This window comes from Triturus cristatus, chromosome 7, assembly GCF_964204655.1.
Source record: "Triturus cristatus chromosome 7, aTriCri1.1, whole genome shotgun sequence".
Classification (NCBI taxonomy): domain Eukaryota; kingdom Metazoa; phylum Chordata; class Amphibia; order Caudata; family Salamandridae; genus Triturus; species Triturus cristatus.
Genome location: NC_140590.1, coordinates 123,692,383 through 123,718,434, shown reverse-complemented (window position 1 = coordinate 123,718,434; position 26,052 = coordinate 123,692,383). Strand labels below are relative to the sequence as shown.

General features: G+C 43.5%; 1 protein-coding gene across 6 annotated transcripts in view; it reads left to right on the top strand.

Annotated features, from left to right (window-relative positions):
• Positions 1-26,052, top strand: part of LOC146809007 (sialic acid-binding Ig-like lectin 13) — a 395,766-nt gene that overhangs the window by 327,664 nt on the left and 42,050 nt on the right. The window lies entirely within an intron of this gene.

Sequence of the window (26,052 nt, the reverse complement as noted above, 5' to 3'; positions counted from 1 at the left end):
CTCTTAGCAAACATCACATGGAAATTGCGCTGCTCATAGAGTCCTGTGAGTTAGACGTTCTTTTCATGACAGAAACATGGACTAGAACGGACAGTGCGGTGGAACTGGGCTTAGCCTGCCCTCCTGGATTTAAGATTAGGCATAAACCGCGGTTGGAAGCCAGAGGAGGTGGGGTGGGCCTTATTTATAGGGAGTCCCTTGATTTTTCCCAGCTTGAGACTAAGAGTATTTCTGGCTGTGAGGTGTTGGGCTTTTCCCTGAAAGGACAGGGAGGCACTCTCTACTCGGGGTTGTTGTGCTATCGTCCCCCTGCTAGTACTCTGTCAGCAGTACCTGAGCTAATCGATACCATCTATGATCTTTTTAACACTCATTTCAGGATTCTGATTTTGTGAGACTTTAATTTGCGGCCAGATGGGCCTACAGGGTCTGCCCTTTCGGACCTGGTTCAGGCCTGCAGCAATATTTATCTGCAGCAGCAGGTGTCCTCGCAGACTCACATTAAGGGCCATGTTCTGGATTTGATCTTTGCGGATGCCAGGCAGGTTTCTGTCCGAGACATCCTTCCTCAGTGCTGGACGGACCATGCTCTAGTTAATTTTTCGATCGCACTCCCTATGGAGACATCTAGGAGTGGAAGCACTGGTACCATGATTAAGATTGGCAGGCAGTGGTCGAGGCTACTGAAACAATCTTGCCTGCCATCATTGCTGGGAGGGGGTACCCTTCTAGGAGACAATGTGGAGGAGAGCTATGACTCTCTTAGCCAGAAAATCCTAGACTCTTTGGAGGTATTGGCCCCCTTGCGGAAAATTAGGGATAGATCCAAAATCGCTATGCCTTGGTTTACAGCTGAGTTGTTGCAGCTGAAACTCCGGTGTAGGCGGGCAGAGAGGACCTCTTTAAACAGGCACTGACGGATTACAAGATGCAGATTAAGGGTGCCAAAGCGAGATTCCTTGAGGAGTCGCTATTACAAGCAGCGAACAAATCACAGACCTTATTTAAGATCTTTAAAGATCTCTCTCGACCAGCATGTGCTGCTAACAACATCCCAGCTTCTCAGGCTTTGTGTAATTCCCTGGCGCAGGCTTTTGAAGATAAGATCGTCCTGATTTTGAGCAAGCTTGCTCCGCCGACCATGCCTGTTTATTAGCCTGTGCCTGCCCTCGTGCTGGTGACCGACTTAGAGACCGTAGAGGTAGATGGCAGGCAGGCACGGCTGGACAGTTTTCCACCTCCGTCCTTTGAGGATTTCTGTGTTTTGGCCAACAGTGTATCCTCCGCCCCCCCCCGGGACCCATTGCCACATAAATACTGGAAATTGTTGCAGGCGGAGCTTTTTTTCCCCATTGTACGCTATCTGTTGCCAGTCCTTCACCACGGCTCGAGTTCCAGAAAGTTGGAAACTCGCGGTGGTCTCCCCATTGCTGAAGAAAGAGAAATTGGATCCCACCTGTCCAGCGAATTATAGACCTATATCGCTGCTCCCTTTCCCCATTAAGATTCTGGAGAAACTGGTCACTAAACATCTGTCTGGTTTTATGGAGAATAATGCCCGTCTGGACGTGACCCAGTTTGGCTTTAGACCAGCTCACGGCACTGCGTCCGCCTTGGTGACCGTCCTGGATGACCTTCGTTCGCGAGTCGACATTGGACGGGCAGCCTTTTCAGTGCTTCTCGACATGTCGGCCGCGTTCGATACGGTCAACCATGCCATTCTGGTCAGAAGACTTGAGGAAGTCGGGGTGACGGGTCTGGCCCGTGAATGGCTGGTCTCTTATTTGGGGGACAGACGTCAGGTGGTAGCCTTGCCACCGTTTCAGTCTGCCATCAGCCCTATTTTGTTCAATCTTTATCTTTGGCCTTTGGTGAACTTGATTAAATCATTTGGCATTGCGGTCATTAATTACGCCGACGACACGCAGCTTATTTTTTCTATCGAGGGTAAGGATGCGGTGCCTCTGGAGATTTTCGATCATTGCATGGCAGCAACCGCAGATTGGTTGAGGCAATATTCCCTGCAATTTAATAGCTCCAAAACAGAGGTACTGCATTGCTCGATGGATCGCGTTTCTCGTCCGTTGCCATCTGATTTTTGGCCTACCTCTTTCCAGGATGCTCCCCTGGCAGCAGGTTCCGTCCGGAACCTGGCTGTGATGCTCGGGCCCAATCTTCAGTTAGATGTTTTTGTAAACAAGACTGTGGCCACTTGCATGGCGCTGCTTTGCATGTTATGGAAAATTCTTCAGCTGCTACCGGTCCATGTTCGGCCAGAGGTGGTGCGTGGCATTATACTGAGCAGGTTGGATTATTGCAACGGATTGCTGTTAGAAGCACCCGCAAATTTGGTGGGTAAACTGCAACGAGTGCAGAATATGGCTGCTAAGCTGGCTCTCTCTTGACGGCGTTCTGACTCTTCCATCACGGCGCTGGTGGACCTTCATTGGTTGCCTATCTTGCAGCGGATTGTTTTTAAAGCACTGTGCTTGGTGTTTAGAGCGCTTCACGGGCAAGGGCCTGTTCAGCTGCAGGAAATGTTTGCGTGGTATGTACCTGCACGCTCTCTCCGATCATTGTCAGCCTATTTATTGGTGGTTCCGAAGGTCTTGAGGGCCCGGATGGGCGGACGGTCCTTTAGATTTGCGGCAGCCAAATGTTGGAACTCCCTACCTCTGTTGCTTAGAAGTATGGGTGATCTTTCCTCTTTTAGGAAAGGATTAAAAACTCATCTTTTTCCTCCTAGGTTAGATTAAACTGTCTGGATATTTTAATATCGCATGTTATTGGTAAAAAGTCAAAGCGCCAGGATAACCTTTGGGTGACAGTTTTTGCGCTACACAAATATGCGATACATACATACATGTCGTTGTCAAGGTTGTGGATATGCGCAGACACTCATGTCAATGGTGTGCGGTATTATTGAAAGTGTTGCTATCATGAAGAGCACACATGTGAATGTGCTCGGATGGAGGTAGGATCAGCAGTGAGGCTACGTCATAAATAGTGATAACGTACATTATAGTCAAGCAATGCATGCCAAACGTGAATCTGAAAGTCTCACATATGACACACTACTATATTGCTAAAGCCTGACAACAGAGAATACAGCAATACAAATGTACACATTACTGTTTACTGTTTGTCACATGTGATCTAGGATGTGCACTCTGCCCATGGCTGATGATACCCCTTAGGGCCAGCAATACCCAGGATGAAAGGCAGCACAATAATGTGCAAACACACACACACACACCATAGGCATCGTGTAAAATACATTTGATTTTTGATGTAACGTTTGAGATGCATGGCCATCACACGTGGATGGCTAATGTACAGACCATGAATATTGATCAAGATGATCGTTGCATGTTGTGTTTAGTAGAAGAAATGTGTACACAGCAAAAAAACTTTTCAAAAAAGCTCTCTTAGCAGAAGGGGTGTGTCTCATCAAACGCTGTAGAGAGAATGACTAAAATGGGTGGGGTCCTCCAACTGTTACAATGGGAAATGTTATGAACTAATCAAATGCTTTTTTTTAAGGTCACATGGCAATCGCGCATCGAGGGCACAAGGAGGCCGCACCGACAAGATTTTGAGAAAATATATTTATCATAATATAAGTTTATTACAGTTAGAAATATATTAATGTTTAAAATATTTTAGATTATCGCTTGCTCTCATATACAGTTTAAAGTTATTTAGACATAGTTTTGAGACATAAACAAGACGAGGGAATGGCGTACCCGGCACAACACCATACGTCTATGACGTAACACAGGGCCTGGCAGCGTGCACTCGTCTCAAACGCAACGCGCAGCAGGCACGACCCCATAAGTACATGACGTAACGCATGGCTTGGTACTGCGTACATGTCGGATACCTATGTAGCAGCTGGCGTGAACTCATATGTATATATGCTGTTACGCGGGACGCGGTGCCACGAATCCATCGGATACGAAATGCGCATCCTTTACGAGTTTAGCAATATGGCAGATAGGATTCGTGTGGTGATGGAGCTTGGTAAACTACCGGTATGGGAGTACAGTTTTCTCCCCAAAAAAAAAAAAAAAGCTACATATTTTTTGGGGAAGATATAAAACATTACTTAGTTTTTTATTACTAAAAATAATAGAAAAAATATAGATTTTATAAACATTAAAATATGAAATTAACATTTAAAACACCTTTGAAATTCACTGAAAAAACTATAGGTTTTACAGATGTTATAGTTAGGAATTAGCATTTAAAAAACCTTTGAAATTCACTAAAAAAAACCTAGGTTTCAGGGACGTTATAGTTAGTTGGACATTTGACTCATATAAAACCAGAGAAATTCGCCTGTTATAGTTAGTTGAGCTAACTACAACTCGCGCGCCCACAATGCACTGCTGATGAGGTCACATATTACATCACTCATGCCATGGTCAGTGACATCACTCATGACATCTCAAATGACATCACTCACTGTTTCCTAGGACTACACACACATCCAGTCACTTATACATGTAGTTACTCATCAATACAGTAATATAATATGCACTCATACATCTATACATGCAGTCACACTCCGCCGCTCATCCATAGAGTTACTCACACACCTAGTCAGTAATGAAAAGAATCAATCACATATTCATTTACTCATGTATACAGTTATACACACAAAGTCCGTTATTTATAGACACACCATATCACTTATTTACAGAGATACTAACACATATTTACTGTCTTATACAATTACTGATACAAGCAGACACTCATTTATGCACAAACTCTTCAAATAACTTACTCTTATGTACAGTCATTTATATAGTCCAACACTTACATATAGTGCCTTAAAACATATGTAGTTAGTCACACATATACCACTGAGACATTCATTCACTCACCAACACACCCATACACACAGTAACTCATCCATACAGATTTTCTAGATGTGCTTTTGAATCCATTCAACCAGTGAATCACCCACTCAGACATCTATGCACAGAATCATACACCCCCCACCCACCCATACAGACACTAAGGGACACATACAGATACTGAGACAACAAATCAGTAACCCATATAGATACTCATGTAGCTATTCAGCAACTCATGCAATTGCTTACACACCAACTGAGAGACTAATACAGACTTTCACACAGTGTAGTCACTAACCCATGCATTCAGTAAGACACATTCAATCACTCACTTATACAGTCAGTCACACACCTACTAAATAATCCCTTCAGGCAGTTGTAAATGCATTCATTCTTGAATACACCTTGGCATAGAAATATATGAAAAATATTTAAACTTTACAGAAACACACATTTATTGGATGATGTCATCAGTGATGTCATCATTGATGGTTTTTTCAGTGAATTTCTAAGGTTTTATAAATGCTAACTTCTAACTATAATGTGCCTGAAACCTATGGTTTTTTCAGTGAATTTCAAAGGTTTACTTTAATGATAATTTCTAACTATAACGTGCCTGAAACCTTTGGTTTTTTCAGTGAATTTCAAAGGTTTTTTAAATGCTAGTTTCTAACTATGCCTACAGAGGTAGGACATGTGAAGAAAGAAGAAAAAAACACATAGAAAGAAGCAAAAGAAATGCAGAAAGAGGCAACAGAAGTCCACAAAGATTAAGAAAATTGTAGGAAGAAGCAATCCGTGCAGAAAGAACCAACAGAGGAGCAGAAAGAGGCCTTGTTGCAAAATCATCCTGTGCCCACAACTTTTTCAGATGGGTACTGGTGGTAACTGACTCTGAATAACCAGGCATAGAGCCAGTGCTATGCTAAAAGACACTTAGAATACAGTGAAAACACCTGCATACACTATGCGTTGGGGTACCCCTGTGATTAGCATGACCTCCTCTGTAAGGCCCTAGTACATAATAGGGCATGGATTAAAACTACTTAAAACGAGCCACGAGGCGCGTTTGCACAGTGGCGAAGGGAGGGGGGGGGCCTGAGGGGAAATGTGTTCAAACACGCCCTGTGGCGTGTTTTAAGTTGGGGGATAAAGTCCCCTTGAATCCTGAGGGTGCCTGAGGTCCAACTAGCCCAGCAGGTACCTCCAGTAAGCGCCACAGAGCTGCGTTGCAGAGAGGTGTAAAAAGGGGCATTGCCTGGGCCACCTCTCTGCAACACTGCACAGTGGCACTTACTGGAGTTACCTGGTGGGCTAGTTGGCAAAATATTAATTGCTGCCAGATCAGAGATCAAAGTAGTGCTTGTCACACATGTCGGGCCATCGAAGTGAAGATTCAAGTCGCCCAAGATGGTAAAATTGTGTGCGTCCAGAAGATAAGGAGTAATAAGATCAGAAAGTGATGTAGCCCATGACCCAGCAGATCCAGGGTGACGATAGAGCAGAATCCCTGAGAATGTGAACTGGGAAGACAAAGTAAGTTTAAATCAAAAAGGCCTGACATCCCCTAAAGGGTAGATCTTCAACTTTACATGTGTATGAATTATTATAGATAACCGCAATGCCTCCCCCCATTTGGGCTCCCCTGTCTTTCCTAGCTATCACGTAATTGGAAGGTAAATCAGACGCTACATCAGGGCCAGAGCTCCCATGCAGCCATGTTTCTGTGAGAGAAATAGCATCAGGCTGCTCGCTTATCCGGAGGTGCTTGTGCTTGGGAAGCGAGCGGCAATTGATGTTAAAGGTAAATTCCTTTTTAAGTGAATGGCTACTTTTTAAAAAGGATTTTTCCTGAGCATCAATATTAAAAGGAGTAGTGATAAGAGAACTATGTTCATTATAAGACTGTGTGTCAGATGCAAAAGGACAGCAACTGCAGCTAAAATCAATGGTTTCTGGGTTGATTAATGTGCAATCAAGGCGCGGCATACTATGTAAATCCAACAACTGTTTTCGAGAGTAACTAATAGTAGACCTCTTAATCTGAGCAGGGGTCCTGGTCCCTGGACCCGTTCGGGCGCAGACGGGCTTGCCTTAGGCACGCCTTTGGCCCGCCATCAGCGCGCCCGATGCACGTCCGAACTATGGCCATTTAATAGGGTTGTGGCAGGACGGCGTGCAGCGACTAGAGCGCTGACCGGGAACTGCTTGTGGCACTAACAAAATGGCCGCCAAGGGTCGAGCAAGCCCCGCAAAATGCAAATAGAGTAAAGAATGGAGAATAAAGTATAACACACTCCGATTATTAAAGTGCAGGAAATAGCAGCAATTACAGAAGCTCACAGTATCAATGTATTAAAATCAGTTCAATTCATGCAAAGCAACGGTATAACGAAGGTTAAAAACAATTAAAAGGAACCTTACAGGCGATGCACATCCGAGCTCTGCCCGTTAAAAAGGGTTGTTGCAGGACGGCGTGCAGCGACTAGAGTGCCTACCGGGAATAGCGAATGGCACTAACAAAATGGCCGTCCGGGGTCAAGCAAGCCCTGCAAAATGCAAATGGAGGAAAGAATGGAGAATGGAGTATAACACACTCCAATTGTTAAAGTACAGGAAATAGCAGCAATTATTGTTAAAAGCAATGATCATCCTAATCTCCCCACTAGTTTTGTTTTGCCTCTCCCCTTTGTTAGTGTTGTCAATTGGGGTACAAGAAATGGACTTATCTATTTCAAGCATAGTTCTTGGGTCTTAGGAGATCTAGTCTGCTTAGACTCTTTGTTTTGGATAAAGCCATATCCAAGGTTTTCATCGAGTACCCCCTTTCCAAGAACCTTTTCTTACGAGCTTCTTGTACTATATTGAGGTCATGCAGGGTGCTGCAAATTCTCTTAAGTCCAATCATTTCACCGTATGGTATACTTTCCGTAAGAGGTTTGGGGTGAAAGCTTGTTGCATGCAATATTGTATTACCAGCTGTGGCCTTGCGGTGTATCTTTGTTTCCACTTTGTCATGGTCAATAAATACCTGCACATCTAAAAATTGTATTTCTTTGTCACTAACAGTGACAGTAAAGTTCAAATTCAGTTAATTGGCATTTAAAACAGATACAAAATTCGTGGCACTTTCACGTGTTCCCTTCCAGATAATAAATACATCATCTATAAAACGCAGCCATAAATGTACAAATATTTGGCATGAGTTGTGCCCAGTACCAGCTCCTCCCACCTGCCCATGTGTAGACAGGCATAGCTGAGGGGGAAGCCGGCACCCATCGCAACTCTTCGCATTTGTTAATAAAATGTTTTTTCGGATAGGATTACATTGTTATTAAGGCAGAAGTCCACCATATTGATCAGCATATTACTATGCTGAGATGTTTGAGATGATTTCCCTTTCAAATAAAATTCAAGAGCTCTCAGTCCATATTTGTGATCTATGCTCATATGCAGAGCTGTCAAATCAAGAGTTAATAGGAGATAGTCTTTCTGCCACACGACATTCTTCAGTTTGTTTAAAAAATCACTGGTATCCCTTATAGGAAGGCACTTTTTGCACAAAAGTTCTGTAAAAAGAAATCTACATACAGAGTGATAATACCTTGCTCACTTTGTAGCAAGAACGGTCATTTAATTGGTTTAGGGCCTCCGTGATATAGTCCTTTTTGGCCCAAATGACAATGTTGCCTCCTTTATCTGAATTCTGGATTACTATTTCATCATTTTTTCGTAGCTTAGTCATTAATTGGCGATACTATTGGTTTGGCACGTTTAATTTGGATTTATAATTATGCACTTTGTAATTCAAGGCCTTTATTTGTGCTGTGACAAGATTGTTAAAAATATCAATGCCATCTCTAGGAGATATAGGGTTGAAAGTAGATTTTTTTTTGTAAGCCAAAAACAATTAATAAACATTTACAAAAGACTTTGTTGACACACAAAAAGCAAGCAAATCGAGAGGGATAACGATATAAATATCATTGCAGTGCGTTACACAATAAACAAAGAAAGCAGGAAGGTCATTACAGATCCAATCTGCCTAACATCAAAGCAAAGTGAATCAAACTCATCAAAGGGGAAAACAATATATTACTCATATCTGATCACCGTGCCTTGAAGACAACCAAATCTTAAAACCAAGGCATGCAAAACATAACTATTTTAATTATTCCATTATCATCCCCCATATTTTTATGCCTAACCTACTCTTATGAAGCCCCTCGATAGCATACGATCTATATTCTAAATTATACATAGCATAAAGTCTACCCCTCCACATTTCAAAAGATGGTGGTTCTTTCTCCCTCCATAATGACACAATACATAATCTGGCCACTGCTACAGCAATAAAAATAAGATATCTAAATTGATATATCCCCTGTTCCGCCAATGAATCATCCAATACTCCCAACATCATCCCCTTAGGGGTATACACGATCTGTTCCCCTGTCACCTCTGTCAGGAAGGCTTCCATTTTATGTATCAATTGCTTCTACTCTGGACAGTCATAAAACATGTGAATACTATCAGCTTGATCTTTCCCACATCGCGGGCATCTACCCTCATTTAGCCCCTCCACCACCGTGCTAATTTGTCGGGCGTATAATACAAATTTAATACGGTGTTATAATATTCTGATTTAAGGCTAGAGGATATTAGAAGTTTATCAGCCATCGCAATTGATTCCTGTAAGATATCCCCTTCCTGTTCTAATTTATTATTCCATTTACGATTCCGTATTTCAAGGTCATCCCTATGTAGTTCAATAAGGCTTTGATATAAATTACCAATCCTACCATGCTTTCTCAATATCTCCAACAAATTGCTTTTCGTTACATCTACTCTTCTTATTAAGTAGTCCTGTATTTGTAAATATTTAAAAAAAGCAGCTTGAGGGAGATCATATTCGGACACCAACGAGGAATAGGCCTTGATAGCAACATTATTAATTAAATCCCCCAAAGTTATAAGACCTTTCTCCGCCATCTAGCCATAACAACATCGATAAAAATCAAGGGAGGTAATGCTAGAGAGGAGGTATGTGTATAAAAATGAAGTTTGCCAATCTTCAACTGTAGGAGAGTAGGGTCTGCTATCCTATGGTCACCCCAAATTTTAGCTTTTTGCTTCACTGGTTTTTGACATATTGAGGCTGTGGGCCTGCCAATCAGACCCCCAGCCTGCTGTTCTCTCTAACTAAATTGACACTGTGCACCCTAGGTGCATAACCAATTGGAACTGGATCACCCTGTGAGCCCCTGTACCAGTGTACACTAGGTACCCAGGGCATTGGTGTATCTAAGGCCTACCAGGGGCTGAAGCATGTATTGTGCCACCCCTGGCCTGGCCTAACAAATTTGACACAACTGGCTGATCACTCAGCTGGGGTAAGTTGGTGTAACCACCTCTTACTTAGGTGTAGTATACCTATACCTAACCTTAAATGGGACACATGTTAACCTATCAGTCACTCCTATGGCAGGCCTTAACAATCCTGAAGGCAGAGTGCTTGGTTCCATGTGAGATGGTGCTCTGGCATGAGCTGAGCCTGTCTGCAGTGGTCGGAACAACTTCCTTCTACTGTTTCCAGATATCGTCATACCATATACTCTTAAGTGCATTATGAACCTCGCGGTTAAATGCTATCTTTGGTTTGGCTTTATCAAAACATGTCGAGTAAGGTGTCATACGAATTGGAATACTAACCCCTCGCCAATTCTGGCGACGGGGTTAGCATTCCACCCTTCTAGAGGGACACGACATGTACAGTACCTGAAACCCGGGTAAAATCAGACATAGCCTCAGCTCCACAAAATGGATGCTGCCACCACAGACACAAGTCTGCCCTCCTGCTGCTGGGAGTCCTTCCAGCTTGGGAGGTGTGGACAAAGGGTTTCCTGCCAGGGGAGGTGCGTGCACCACCCCAGACAGGATTTTGTGTATTGGTCAGGTAGGGCTCGAAAGGAACCAGACATGCCTAAGGCTCACAAAGAGCCTCGGTGCATATGCCAGTCCAAACCGGTCCTGGGGCACACCAGTCCCGGGCCTGGGGCGAGCTGGACAAAGGATTGGGGGTGTAACCACCCCCCTTCCTGGTCCCACCCTTAGGGAGGGACCTAGCAGGTAGTCCGGCCCCTAGAATCCGCTTAAAGGTAGGAGCTTTGTCCTAAGACTTCAGACATCCTGGAATCAACTTAACTACAAGAAGAAGACGGGAACTTCGACGCTCTGCTGCACAGAGGACTGAAGGAAATCTCCCCTGTGGTCAGGGAGTTACCACCTTGCTAACGCAAGCACCATCCAGCGAATCAACGTCTGCTTTGCCGCCGCCTCCCGCCGGAGCCCGAGCCCAGAGACTGACAAGACCTGGACCTCCAGACCTCTCACCGCCCGATCCACAGTCCCTGAAAAGAAGGAACCCGTGGAGGCACCGAGACACGTAGAGCCAGCCATCTTTAAAAGACCACGACAAGCTGCAAGCACGACAACCGAGGCTCCCTCCAAGTTGTGCTTTGGGTCCTGAGAAGCCCAACACCCGAGCAGCATCTGCACCAAAGGTGAGCCCTACAGCATCTCCACGATCTGCGTGGGGCTCCTCTGCATTTTGCCACTCGACGCGCCTAACCGGTTGCTGGCCCGCTGGCTAGTGGCCATCTTGGCGACGAACTTCAAGAACTACACCGCTGGTCTGGTTGCTCCAGACTGGCCCTTGCTCCCCTCCAAAGGAGCAGTCCCTCGGACCTTGCTGGTCAGAACCATCAGCTTATTTTGTTTTCCACAACAATTGCTTTTGCCAAGACTTGTTTGCTTCGATCAAGTCGCCGACACCGCCGACAGCGAGAGCCTGCGTGGGACAGCTCGTGAACCGACTCCTGGACGTCGTCGACCTTCAGGGACCACGTGGCTGCAGAGACAAGCTACACCTTTCCTCCTGTTTGCACCCGACATCGGCTGGTACCCACCTGGTGCCACGCTGGTCACTGGCTAGTGACTGTGAACACTGTCCCCTCTGCTTACAGGTCTTCTACAACTCCGATCCACCCTTGGATCCACCGCATCTCTTCCGGACCGACCGCCTGCAGCATCTTTGTCTTCAGGCTCCATTGAACATATAGAAGAAACCCAACGCACTTCGAGGCCTATGCACCCGCTTCCTGTGGGTGAGGTAAAGCTGGCACTCCGGTGCCCAAGTGTAGAGTATCATCTCTGGTGTCTGTGTTTCCAATCTTGAGTTCATAGTCCATCCGGAAGATCCTTTTTGCAGTAACTTTGTAACTTTTACGCACCCATTGAAAACCTATGGGAGCCCGCGTGTGACTATTTGCTCTGCACACGCGACCTGTGGACCTCCTGGTCACTAACTAAAGTTAGCTCCTTGTAGGCCCAGCGATTCTAGAGGCCCTAGGCCCTTTCCCTTTTCTGTTCGTGGTACTTATACCACTATTTTAGTATATGGTTCGAGTGGCCACCAGGGCCTATCCATATAAAGTGCAACTTCTGTGTATTCTAACGTATTCTTGTTTAACGATTTGTGCTCCTGTGCTCATAAAGAGTCTAGGGGATACTTTGAGAAATAAATACATATATATTTTGAATATATATCTGTGTGGTGTCCTTTCATTGGTATAAAAGGGGGTTACCTATGGTAAAACAGCTTGCTTCACATGCCAAAACGAGTTTAGCCTGAAAGACTGCTTAGCCTACGCTACCACTAGGGCAGCTAGTCCGAAAAGGTTGACTGACAACCACACCATAAGGGGTTGCTTGGCATGGTACAAGGTGGTCACTTTAACTAGTGAACATCATATACCAGGCCAACTTCTCACATCAACATATTATGAATCTGTAACCATGCTTTATGGGCAGCTTGAAGCACCTTAAATCAAGGTTTTTTGTAGTAACTGGGCTCTAAATTTTGAAAAAAATTCCTCTCTGTTTTTGAGCCCAACAAAATCTTTTAAATATTCGGGGACTCTTCTACCTTTCCCTCAGCTTTCCCAATCAGCAATATACCCATTTGTTGTAATAAGGACACCCAACAGTAAAACAAAAAATTAGGAACAGGCCATCCCCCTCGAAGTCGTGGTAAAGTCATGTACCTCATTGCCCACCCGGGCATACCTTTTGCCCATAGGAAGCTGCTGCAAATAGATTGTAATTTTTGAAGTTGCTTCTGAGTAAGTTCCAGGGGGACACATCTAAAATAATGCAACAGTTAGGGCAAAATATCCATTTTAAAAACGTTACATCTACCTACTAGGAATAAATGCAGACCTTCTATTCTATCCAAATCTTTCCTTATTTTAGATAACAAAGGTACCCAACTAGAAATTCACATCTTTTCCAAACATGCGTTAATTTGAATCCCCAAATATGTAGCCTCTTCTATAACCCTGGCGTCATTAATATGTACTTGCTCTGTGCAGATTATTTGTGTTTTTGCGATATTTAACTTAAATCCAGATCTTTCCCCAAATACTGCTGCTAATTGTTCGATCTCTATCATAGTTGTAGCTGGATCAGGTGAAATAACAGCAATATCATCTGCATATGCTGATATAGTAGCTCCCATTCCGGGCCAAAATCCTGAAGCATTTAACCTAGTTTCCAATAGGTTCAAAAAGAGGTTAATATACAGGGCAAATAATAAAGGAGAACAAGGACATCCTTGCTCTTTGATATTACAACCGAATCAGACTCAAGACCCATCGCACATATTTTAGCCTTAGGAGCTTAATACATAGTTCGCAAAGCTTCACTATACCCTGGTCCGAAACCTTGCCACCTCATAGTAGCCCACAGGAACTCTCACAAGACACGGTCAAACGCTTTCTCAGCATCAAATAGCACTACTCCCCAATGTGTTTTCTGTACATTAGCAATGTCCAGCATAGTGACTACTCTGCTGACATGATTGACCATGCAGTTTCCTGGGATGAAACCGTGCTGATGGACAGATACTATAGGAATTAGTACACGTGACAGGCGTGTTGCCAGGATTTTTGCATGTATCTTTCCATCGCAATTTAAAAGCGAAATGGGTCGATAAGATCCAGGTAGCATAAATGGTTTATCTTTTTTTAAAAGATAACTATACGCGCCTCGTCCTATGACGCCGGTGCATCTCCTATCTGTGCCTCCTGAAAAAACGTCAACATATCTAGTTGTATTTCAGTTAAGAAAATCTTCTAGACTTCAAGCGGAAGCTTATCAATCCCTGTGGCTTTCCCTGTTGCTAAAGATCCAACCGCCTCCACTGATTCTTCCAAAGTTATGAGTTCTTCCAAATATGCAGAGTCTTCTACACTTAATTTTTTCCTATATGGGTCTTTATAAAATGCTCTTGATCTATCCTGGTTTCCATCCTACTCTGTATATAACCCCTCATAAAAGACTCTAAAAACTTCTAAGATCTCAACTGGTGTTTCTACAGTTTTCCCATTAACATGTTTAATTGCGGTAATTGTATCTTTTACCTGCCTATTCATTATTTTCTTGGCCAAACACCTTCCTGTAGTTTCCACATACTCATAGCATTCCCTTCGATATGTTTGGTATTTTTTGGCTATATCGTTTGCCCACTCCTCATTAATCTCAGTCTTATAACGTGCTACCTTGGCTTGTGCTTGAGAGCTATCCCTCTTCTCTCTAACAGCCCGAGTTAACACATATTCAGCTTGTTTGAGGCAATCACACAATTCCTGAGTTAGCTGTCTCTGCTGCTTTTTAACGTATAATCAAAAATCAAGGTTTCCCCTCTAGGTGCTGCCTTTAGAGCATCCCACAAGATAGCATTTTTAATGGTGTTCCGATTTATATCGAGAAATTGTTTCAGCCACTCTTTTATACGACTGATATACTGATCATTTAACAGTAACTTCCGGTCAAACAAAAAAACACCCCGGGGTCGAACCACTCCTTGATTTAAATTTTTTATAATACTGGGTTATGATCTGAAGTTATTCTTGGAAAGGTCTGTATCTGTGCTTCGGCTAAAAGCATTTTAGTAACCAGAAAATAATCAAGCCTTGCTAATTTCTGATGTGGACAGGAATAATGTGTACATCCAGGGTCTGATTGCTTTAATTGAGGCCAGGCATCTTCCAATCCATGTTAATGTATAAGCTGTCATAAACCCTTATAAACCTTCGGTTTCCGACCATAATATATATCCCCAATAGAACCCTGCGTGGTTTCTTCAAACTGAATATTAAGATCCCCACACCAAATCAAGGGAGCTAGCCATGAACCAAGTTTTGTATTTAAATAATCGATTATCTGAGCTTCATCATGATTTGATCCATACACCAAGCAAATTGTAAACATTTTATTAGCAATACTGCATTTGACAATGACCCAATGACCGTATTTGTCCACAAGACTTTTCCCTACCATTAATTTACGTATTTTTGCCAATATAGCCACCCCTCTAGTAGTAGACCCTTGTGAAGTACAAGCCAATACTTTATACCCTAGTTCTGATAGTACCTTCCGCTTCAACCATGGGATATGAGTTTCTTGGAGACAAATCACATCAGGGGACATATTTTTAATTTCTTGCGCTACCCTCTGCCGCTTAAATCTGTCATTCAAACCCGCACATTAAATGAACAAACTGAAAACATACTCATCATTAACCTTCTTCATGCTGAGAAAAACAGCTCCCTCTCTCCCAACATACCAACTTACTTCTTCTAATTTGTATGCAAATATTTATTGGCTTTTTTACCACATTTTTCAACCCTTGTGCTCCCATAGCAGCCACCCCCCCTTGCGATCCTTCCTTCCCTCCACTTCCCACTTCTTTATCTCTTCTGCTAGCAGAGACCCCCCTACTCACCCAACCATAGAGGCTGCGAGACCCATAGGTCTTGGATGATGGAGAGCCCTGCCCCAACACAGACCACCCCTCTTCCCCCAGAATTTTCCACACCTTTGCACTAAATATAAGTACTCAACTTGCTCCAATTAACATTATTACAAATGAACCAATTCAAAATAAAGAAATGTAAAACATCATTGTAAAGTAAAAGTCTCACAGCTTCTCACAGGAAAGAAGAATGAGCCAAATAGCATTCCTCAAATTATAGATATATCCTTACATGGCACAATAGTTCAGGTTTTAATATCATGTAAATATTCTTTGGCCTTAGTCGCTGATGTAAAGAACCGGGTGTTATCCTTATATATAATCTTAAGTTTGGCTGGATTCAGAAGAAGTGCTTGGGCCCCTTTGGCCTGAAATGGAGAGATTAACTGCCTAAATTGCCACCTTTTTTCCACTGTTTGATGGCAAAAATCAGGAAGGACAACAAATTCAAACCCATTGCCCCTTCTCTTCCTATTGGGCCTAGCCAGATCATACAGGGCTTGCCTAGATAAAAAAAATTAGACAAACATATAAGAATTGCTCTTGGTTGCATAGATTTACTAGCCCCCTGATTATGGTTCTGTCGAAAGGAGAACCGATGGGCTTGTTGTACTTCATTGTCCCATGCCCTCTGTTTCAATTCAGGGAAGGCTTCTGTGAACAGTCCTACCACATACTTCCGTGGGTCACTCCCTTCAATGCCTTCCGGAACTCCCAAGATTCTTAAATTGTTACGGCGAAGCAGATTTTCCATGTCTTCAAGCTTCCATGCCGTATCACTACGTTGCGTTTCCAAATCATCTGTCACCACCTTTTGAGCGGTCATAGCATCCTCAAGATTAGATATCTGATTCTCGGCCTCTGTTATCCACTCGGCAAATTCAGAACAGGATATGGCCACTCGAAGTGAATTTTGTAGTTTACAGCATGCTCCCTGTGTTTTCTGGCTCTCTGCCCGAGTCTCCTCTCTATGTTATATTATTGTCTCATAGATGACTGCCAGAGAGATTTCTTCTGTATGATCCAATGAGTTATAATGCCCTCGTTGCATTGCCTTGAGAGAATCAGTTGGGCCTAGTGAAGGTGATGCTTGATTATTTGAGGCCGCTGGTTTGGTCCCCTCTCTATATGTTACTATTGCTGAATTTTTTTTTCGTATAGTGTCTGGGCCAGACATCCTGGACCAGTTCCCCGGAGTCTCATCTAAATGTATACTGCTGGTCTCACTCCATTGGTCATTTGGCGAGCCTGTGGGGCAATCAGGTAGCTGTACAGACTCATCTCCTGATGAATTAGAGTGATCCGACAATGAAAAAAAATATTCACCCACATCACCTTCAGTCAACTCTTGTGCCTTACTCTGGTCAGCCTGTTCTCCCAATAAAGGTGCTTGGCTCATATTACTGACGCTGGTACCTTTGTCCATCTCCAAGTGCCAGAAATCCACTGTATTTATGGCGGATTCTGGCCTCCCCAAACAGTAAATTGCAGTGTGTTGCTCCCTTGACCCTTCACTGGCCCCAGGAGAAGGTACAGCAGAATCAATATCCACCTGTTCTCCATAATTCCCATTGTTTGCTACTATTTTCAGTCCAATATCATTGAACCCTATATTTCCACCGCTCACTTCATCGCGCTGCAGAGACACACCAGCCTCCTCCATCACAAGGCTATCGAGTTTGCTGCTCTTCGATTTTCTAGCAGCAAGGAAAATGACAGGGGTTTCCTTCCCTGGCCACACTGTCCGACAGCTCCCAGTATGTGATTTGCTGTCTGTATCTTCTGTAGCCTCTCCATGTCGTTGTGTATCCTTCTGGATGTTTTCTGTTTGCTTTGCCGGCATGATCCCCACAAAGGCTCCGCCGCATTGTTTAGCTCCCCTGGTACTCTTGGAGGGCATCTTCACCCTCACCATCTCACTCCGAACCCTGGGTGCGTTTCAGCAGGCTCCCCGAGATGTACATCGCACCAGATACAAAAGCAGTGACCGGGAACCCGACAATGAATCTAGTCATCCCGTAAGTATGCTCCACAGCATTTCCTGGTTGCGACAGTTATATGCTGCAGCTACTATTCTTAACACTCTGCATTTAAAGTATGAGCACGGGTTTAATTAATCTTCAGCCGCCGTTATTGCGCATTTCTGGGGGGTTTCGGAGCGGGCTGTTGCAATGCTCACTCGGCCACCGATGCGACTGCCATCTTGCCTCCAAGAGAAATGGGGTTATGTAGATTTTGGTTTGAATGGGGTCTCCCTTCTGTCCATACTGTTTTCATCCATTGCACTGTTGTTTTCATTACAGTTGTCTTTTGTTACTGACCTTTCATTATATTGTGATAATGTCTTCCTACCTTCCTCCTGTAAAGCTTGTAAATCTCTTAATAAAGATCCATCTGAGGCTAATAGATTTGACTGTGAGGAGGTCGTGGGGACACATATTTATATATGTCTCCCCAGGACCAAGCAATTGCCCCAGGACTCACAATTGATGAGAAGAGCTCCGTGGACCTCAGGGCCCCCAAGTAATTTCAATGACCGAAACTGACCCATTGCCTGCCATTTCAACCATCACCTCATACAAGGTTACATACCCAATCCCTCAACCATCTGAAATTGATCAGGACGGAAAGCAGCCAAACTCCAGGACGGGTCCTGCTGATGCAAAGTCCTACTCTGAAGTTAGGGGTGTGGAAATCGTAAAAAGGTAAGAGGAGGCCACAAAAAAGTAAAGTGCATAGTACCATCAGCCACTCAGAGCAGCTTCCTTACAAGAATCAGACCTGCCCAGGACCCTATAAATCTATCCACAAGCAGCCAGCCATATTGCCTATTCCATGTAGTGAAATCTGCTGGGGGGGTTGTTACTTCAGAAATTCATCTGCCACTCTGTAATGGGAGGTTTGCACCCTCAACAGAGTCATCTTGCCCGCAGGATCCATAAGGCAAGCAAAACTCCTAATTACTGACAGCCAACTCAATGCCAGTAGTAATAACATAATGATGTTTACACCAACTTACCATTCAAGAAGCCCTTGTGATGTCCTGAATAGAGGCAACCTATTAAGGGTAATCATGGTGCTGCCCAGTCTGAACAAAGTGTTCTCCAAGGATCTACCTCAGGTAGGCGTCATTACCACAAGAACCCAGGAAGGCCCAAGAGAAGTGAGTATATCTTGGTAAGCAAACAAGGCCATTGAAGAAGCGATTCTAGTGAAAGAAGCTGCACCAGACTGGGGGGTTCTTGTAGCTGAAGGAAAGGCAGAACAGTATCCGATCTTCTTAGAAACCCGGCTTGATATCACTGTGACCCTGGGAGAGAGCCAACATCAACTGCAGCCTCTCTTCAATTCCTCTCTTGGACCCAAGGCCTGCTTGACTGATCACCAAAATCTGCACCTAAGAATAGAAATAAATAATGATACCAGTCAGGAGCGATTATATGCAGATTGCCAAAATGGACCAACCAAACTTTATCCCCATTTCAACTGATTACCTAGGCAATCATCCAACCAGGGGGAAGCAGGCGGTAGCCCTCCCAGGGAATATTTCAGGTCAACTGCAAGCTTGTCCGATAGGATAAAAGTATAGCTCACTTCGTTAAAAGTCTGCAAGAGAATTTGATTAGTTGAAACTTTGCAGGTCTGGAACCGAAACTAGAGGACAAAGAATGGTTAACTTTCATTGAATCTCCCACAATTGTTTGCTTCCAAGAATCTTGGATGCTGGATGAAATCACTTTCGAGGGGTTCTCCCCACATTCACTACATGCAATTAAAAGCAAGATGGACAGGGTGAAAGGTGGCTTAACTGTCTAGGCTTCATTGAGCTTCCAAGCATTCGTGTGAGCTGAAAGTACATTGAGAAATGGAATCCATATGCAACATCTAGAAATCAGTCTAGGTGCATGGGTCCTGGACTTTTTCAAAGTATGCATCCCACCAGAAAACTTAAGTGATGATCCAGCAGTGCTAAAGCTCTTCTGTTAAGCGTTTAAGGATTATGAGTTAAGGGTTTGGGGCAGATGGGTAGACCTATATGTATACAGGTTAATTGAATAGGTCATGGACAAAATATTAAGAGAATACGATCAAAGAGATAGGATTAATAGTTTAGGGTGCAGCTTGAATAAATAGGATCAACACAATTAAGGACAATTCCCGTCTCATACAGAGTATCTCATGGCTCCGTTCTTCCTCTCATCATCTATCTTCTACAGGGAACTGCTGAAATGCATTCTTGCAAGTAGCAGCAAGATCTACCAATTACACAGATGATACCCAATCAAATCCTTCCTTGAACTGAATCAAACAACTCATCTAACTTCTGCAAGGTTAACACCACAAAGACTGGAATCCTCCTGTTTGCCAACAGCACCAAATAACCCCAGAGTGAAGCCTGACTTTTCAACTTACATCTACGAGATTCACTCTATACACAAACCTCTAATTTAACCAACATATCAGAAAGACCAAAATAGGATATGTTCCAAACCTCCCTCCTAAAGTAAGTGAACCAGTTTCTCCTGGGATAATGATTGTAGAAAAATAGTACACGTTTTAATGCTCTCCCATCTTGACAGAGACAAAGCCATTTTTATGGGGATTTCCTATTCCCACCTTAGCATCCTTAAAGGGTACCCTACATGCAATGACATGGTTCATTAAGAGCTCAAGGAAATTTAACCTATCACCCCCAGGTTTAAGGACCTCCACTGACTCCCCCTTGTAGCCTGCATCATTTTCAAGGTTTAGACCACATTTAGACCATAGGGAAGAAAATGTCATGGGTTTACAAAGAGAATACAGATTTTGTTGATTTATATACATTTGTGTTAGTATCATGCATATCTTTCTGAACAGGGAACATCACTTGTTGCATAAGAAAATTGGTAACACTCAAAGATTTCCTGGAACGGACTCAGTGATTCGTAGAAGTACTGGGTAATAAAGTTTGGGGGGCGGCATGCGTCCGTTCCCATCTTTGGGACATACCTAACATTGGCTTATAAAGCCACTGACTCTCAGTGCGAGCATCTACTATGTTTTTACATCAGATACAAATGATCATATATCATCTAATGAGGAGATAGATTGATTCATGATGTTTGGGCACCAATTCTCTGCGAGCCTCCCAAACTGTCATGGTCAAATGATGAAAGTTTTACTAGAATTGCACAATTCCCTCGAAGGCTCTTTCTCACCCCTAAGACAATTCACTACCTGTTACAACAAGCATTTGCAATGCAATCGGTCTCGCCTTCGGGACCTTATATGTATTTAGATATGCAGCACATTAGCCTGGGTGCTTAAACATCTACTGTTCTTTAACATGGAGGGAAAGTAAGCACCAAACTGCGTGACACGCCAGGTATGGGAACACATGGAGAGAAAATTGCCTTTCAGCGGGAAATGGTGTAGTACAAAGCTCTGTTTTTCATTTAAAATCAGGGCCTTAAGTGGTCCTATCACTGAAAATACAAGATTTGAAAAATATATGATTGTCTACAGGTGCTCGTGAAAGACAATTTCTATGGCCTGCGATCTAGAGAATGCTAAAGTGATTCTAGTATTTTACTGACCTATGCTGGTCGTTTCCTATCAAGAAAGTCTGTCTATGTAGCCCTATACACAAGTTATTGTACTACATAAAAAATGAAGCTAAGCGATGCATAGTACCTCTAAAAACACTCTTCCTCACAACCGGCCTACATTCTAAAAGGAATATCTACAAAAGTGGATGTAGGTTACAGTGTCCGAAGGCACCAACGCGGTAGTAGATGCATAACAAGAAACACACAAAAGCAGTAAGTGATTTACACCATGTCCCCTTCCCTTAGAGTGCCTTTTTCAACTACTGGAGGTCATAAAAATATATCCAGACATGAAGGGATATGAAGATGAAGACAATATGCATAAGAAAGTACTAACAGTTATTATTGTCTTACTAAAACTTCACCAACCTCCTTCCAATGCCTTCATTAGACAAAACAGTAAAGCCTAGAATAAAATATTGGCAGCACCCCAACAGACAAATACAGATTGCGCATAGGAATAGATTAAGGAGGTCTATGCTGAAGATACGGCAGTTATCTCTGTCCCAAACAATATCATTATTGTGTTTCTTGTAAGCACTACACTGGTGAATTAGTGCATGAAGTATAAAGTAAACAGACAGAAATGTATAGCAGTAGCAAAATAAACATACATGGGAAGTGTATTATTGTATTCACTCTCCATGCCTATAAGGCCTTGCCTGCTTAAGAGTAGCCATGATCACAACAAAAATAAAGTATCAAAACATCATACTTATAGCAAGGTCACCACCAACAGTAAAAAAAGTACAAGTATTAAGGAATGCAAGGCTGGACACTGTAAGTATGCCCCCTGCGCCCTCCTTGACCAACACCACCTTTACTTGTGGGATTCATATAAACTGAGCTCTGGGCACTTAATGTATAAACCTAAAATATGGATTTGTAACAAAAATGAACATAAGGGGTAAAAAAAAGAAACTAAGTTGTTTCCAAAGACTGGGCCCCTTCAAAGCACTTTCTTGCTAAACATTACGTGTTCTGTCCAAAAGGCATGAAAATACTAGCAACAATCACACTTCTGACTGCCAAGCGTAGATAGCAAGTAAAATGAAATACAGCAGTGCGTGTTCCAATCTTGGCACCACGCCCCCCTACATCTATACTGGCAGCATCACTAATATTGTTACGGGCAGTTAGAGCAATTTATATGAAGAGCATCCACTCAACAATATAATGGGTTAAGCATATAAATAAGGGTTATGCTGATGTAAATATGGTCTACTCGATAGCAGGTTCCCCGCCATCCCCACTGTGGACCTCTATTATGCATTACTCAGGGTAGCAATACCAGAACATGCAAGGACAGACAGTAGTACAATAATATTTTTTTTTAAGTAGGAATTGAGTATTTGGAGACATTAAGGAACTGGATAATATGCCTATAAAACTAATATGAATAAAGAAGAAAAAAAACATAAATATACTTTCTCCATAGATGTTACTCAGGCTAGCAATTGGAACACATAAAACACTTGACAGAAGTCACATCTTAAGACAACTACACAAACTAGTATTTGGTGAGAGCCTTCCTCACTCAGTCTAGACCATTCTAGAAGTACACAACCAAGATATTCCCAAGAGTTGTAATGCTGAACAAGTGATTTTTGCAGCTCCCTCCTGATGCCCACGAAGGCCTTTCCTTACAGCACAGTACCAAGGGTAGCAATTCAAAAACACATGATAGGGCAACAATTCACTGTCTAGCAAGAACACGTCATGTCAGGAATATATAACAAAGCACTAAAATAGTGGTATCAAAGAGGAACATGCTTCTGCAAAAATGCTCTTCTCTACAACCCACAATTTATAAGGTGGTCTTTACTGCTACATACCTCTGAGGCTACCAATGCCAACACATCTAACCATTGGCAACAGACCCATTTGTCATAATACAGGCAGGTGCTTGTCACCTTGACCCCTTCACACAACAATATTTACATAAATTAATTCCCGTCTACAAATTACTCATAGTAACAAAGGCAGGTAATAACAGCACCCTTGAGTACGGAATAGATTTACATCTGTATACTTATGAACACACAAGTCATGCCTGTGCTACCAAGTCACCTCTCGCCTGACATAGCCGTATGAAGGCCTTCTCTGCTATACACTGCCCAAGATATCTAGCTACCTATGACACAGTATGAAAATATTGACAATTGCCTAGGCCAGTAAACTCAAATTAGACTGATTTTGAATAGTACATGGAGCGACACGGCCAACGGAAACACGGACCCAGCTGCCCCACTTCATGCCTCTCAGCAGCTTCGGCAAGGGAGATCCGGTGTTTTTTTCCCAGTTTTGTTTCTTTCAGGAGACATCCAAAGGAAGTGTGTGTGTGTATGTATTGCACGGACACTGCAGCCACCTCCACCGGCGCACTTACCACATTCGATCGCACACTGGCTGCTTGTGCCCACGCACAGAACGCACTCGCGCTCAGCACACATACACGCACACACACATAAAGAGTCCAGGATATGCGAGGCTGCGGCAGCTGCTACTCGCCTGAGAGAAGGGCATTGTGTGTGGCTCCCAATCAAACCAACGCCATCTTGAAGAGAACAACCAAATGTGAATTTATCGCGACCTTCAGCTTTATGTCTGTAACAGCTTTATAAATGTAATTACAAATGCATTATTTTATATAAGTTGGAATATCACAAGCCATTTTAATAAAGATATCTGTTTCTAAAATACTTTTAGGCAGCATTAGAAACGGGAGTGCGTGCGGGGGATTGCTGGCCGGCGACAAGGCAGGAACGGGAGTGCGAGGGAGGGAGGTGGGGGGACGAGAATTCATGGACTGCTGAATGAAGCATGTTGTCGTGCTTGAGTTCGGAGAAACTCGATAAAGAAAATAGAACAGGTCCGGTGCAGCAACCTAGTAAAGGGGCCAATAGCCATTGGAGGAATGCAATGACGACATGGAGTTCTAAGGAGGGGCTAACAAGCCTCATAATGAATCAAAAGCAAGCATTTACACACAAGCCAATGAAAAAGATGGGCGGGGTAGTGGGCGGAGCTTCCCGCTATACTGTATACACCATTCCTTCGATGAGACAGCGCATGCGCTGCCTAGCCGAGACCTAATAAAAATGGCAACAGAATGTCCAATGGGGAAAGAGGAATAAAAAATTAGCTAGCATTCGCGCCAAGAATTTTCAATTCTATTAAGGACACGGAGGCGAGGATTATGCTTCTCTTTCTTATTTATTGCTACTCACAGCAGCCAATGAAAACTTTTCTTATGCAAAACAAACTACATTTCCCATGATGCATGCACCACATCACTTCCTGCAGAGCCCCATAAGAGCCAGTAATACCGGAACCAGTCCTCTTTCTTTGCTGCTCACGCAGACAGTTAAGTTGAGCTCTCGATTATTAACATGATTAATGTTTGACTTTAACGATTGATGCGTTATTTGATAGCAGCGGCGCTTTGTGTTATATTGTTTAAAGGCTTCACTAACGCCGCTTTGCATCTCAGCTAAACTGCCCGACTTTGCGGGGCGGGGCGGGCCGGATACCGCGCCCTGGGCGCTACGGAGCTCCCACTGGGAGCGGGGATCATTTCAGGGCTTAGCGGAGTTCCCTGTGTACGGCGATCGATGCGTGGGTGCATCGCGCCCATTTCTGGCATTCTTGCAAGCACGTCTTGCAAATTAAATATCAGCGCGTTGAGCGCTTCAATAATAAACAGCACGGTACCGCCCCGCCTTCGGTGGGTGCAATTCACTCCTGAGCATAGCGCGAAAGCTCCCCTAATAAGCCCGTGCGCTGGGAGCTAGTCACTTTTGCTTTTGTTTCGGTTTCCACGTGCGTAGCCCAATTGGGCTATTTTGGTAGGATTTGGGCTATGCACGTCGTAACTGCCCGTTTTCTGTCATTTTTCTTTCGTTTTTGGCCATTCCAGGCTGATTTCCATACAGAGAGCACCCATTACGCCTGGCTGGCTGCAAAAACGACCGGGGCCTGGAGGGAGCACACCTCCTTGGACTTTTTCTTGCTCTTTTTGGCTCCACTACGCCCTGTGGGCTGTAATAATTGAGATACAGCTTTGGCTGAGGAGCAAGGTACCGGTGCTGTGGTGCTGTGGGTTGGCTTCCCCCCTGTTACTCCTCCTTACTGTTGCTTTATGAGCAAGTACGTCTATAAATTTGGCTCCACCATGGAACATTAGGTGCACTATGAGGAGGATGACACCTTGTACGAGGAGGAAGTAGGTACACCTCCATCTCTACCGGAAGTGGTCATAGAATCCGACGCCAGCCGTTGGGGTTCGGGAGCGCGCTGCAGAAATATTTCCACAGGGGGACGTTGGTCCCTAGAAGAGTTAAATCTTCACATAAATTGTCTAGAACTCCTCACAGGATCATTTGCGATCCGGACACTATCTCCCAAGCAGGTCTCATGTTGCATCCTTCTTCGGATGGACAACATATCACATATGTAGTTTGTTTTGCATAAGAAAAGTTTTCATTGGCTGCTGTGAGTAGCAATAAATAAGAAAGAGAAGCATAATACGAAGCCTCCGGTCCTGTAATAGAATTAGGAAGATAAAAGTACAGCCAATGAGAGGTGAACCCCTGGCTCTTCTGTTAGTGAGGGTTGCTTCTTGATTTATACCACTTCTTATGTATCACCAACCTCTACTGACAAGATCACAGGGAGATTTACTAAAAGGATTATATTATAATCACATTTATATGGTTCATTA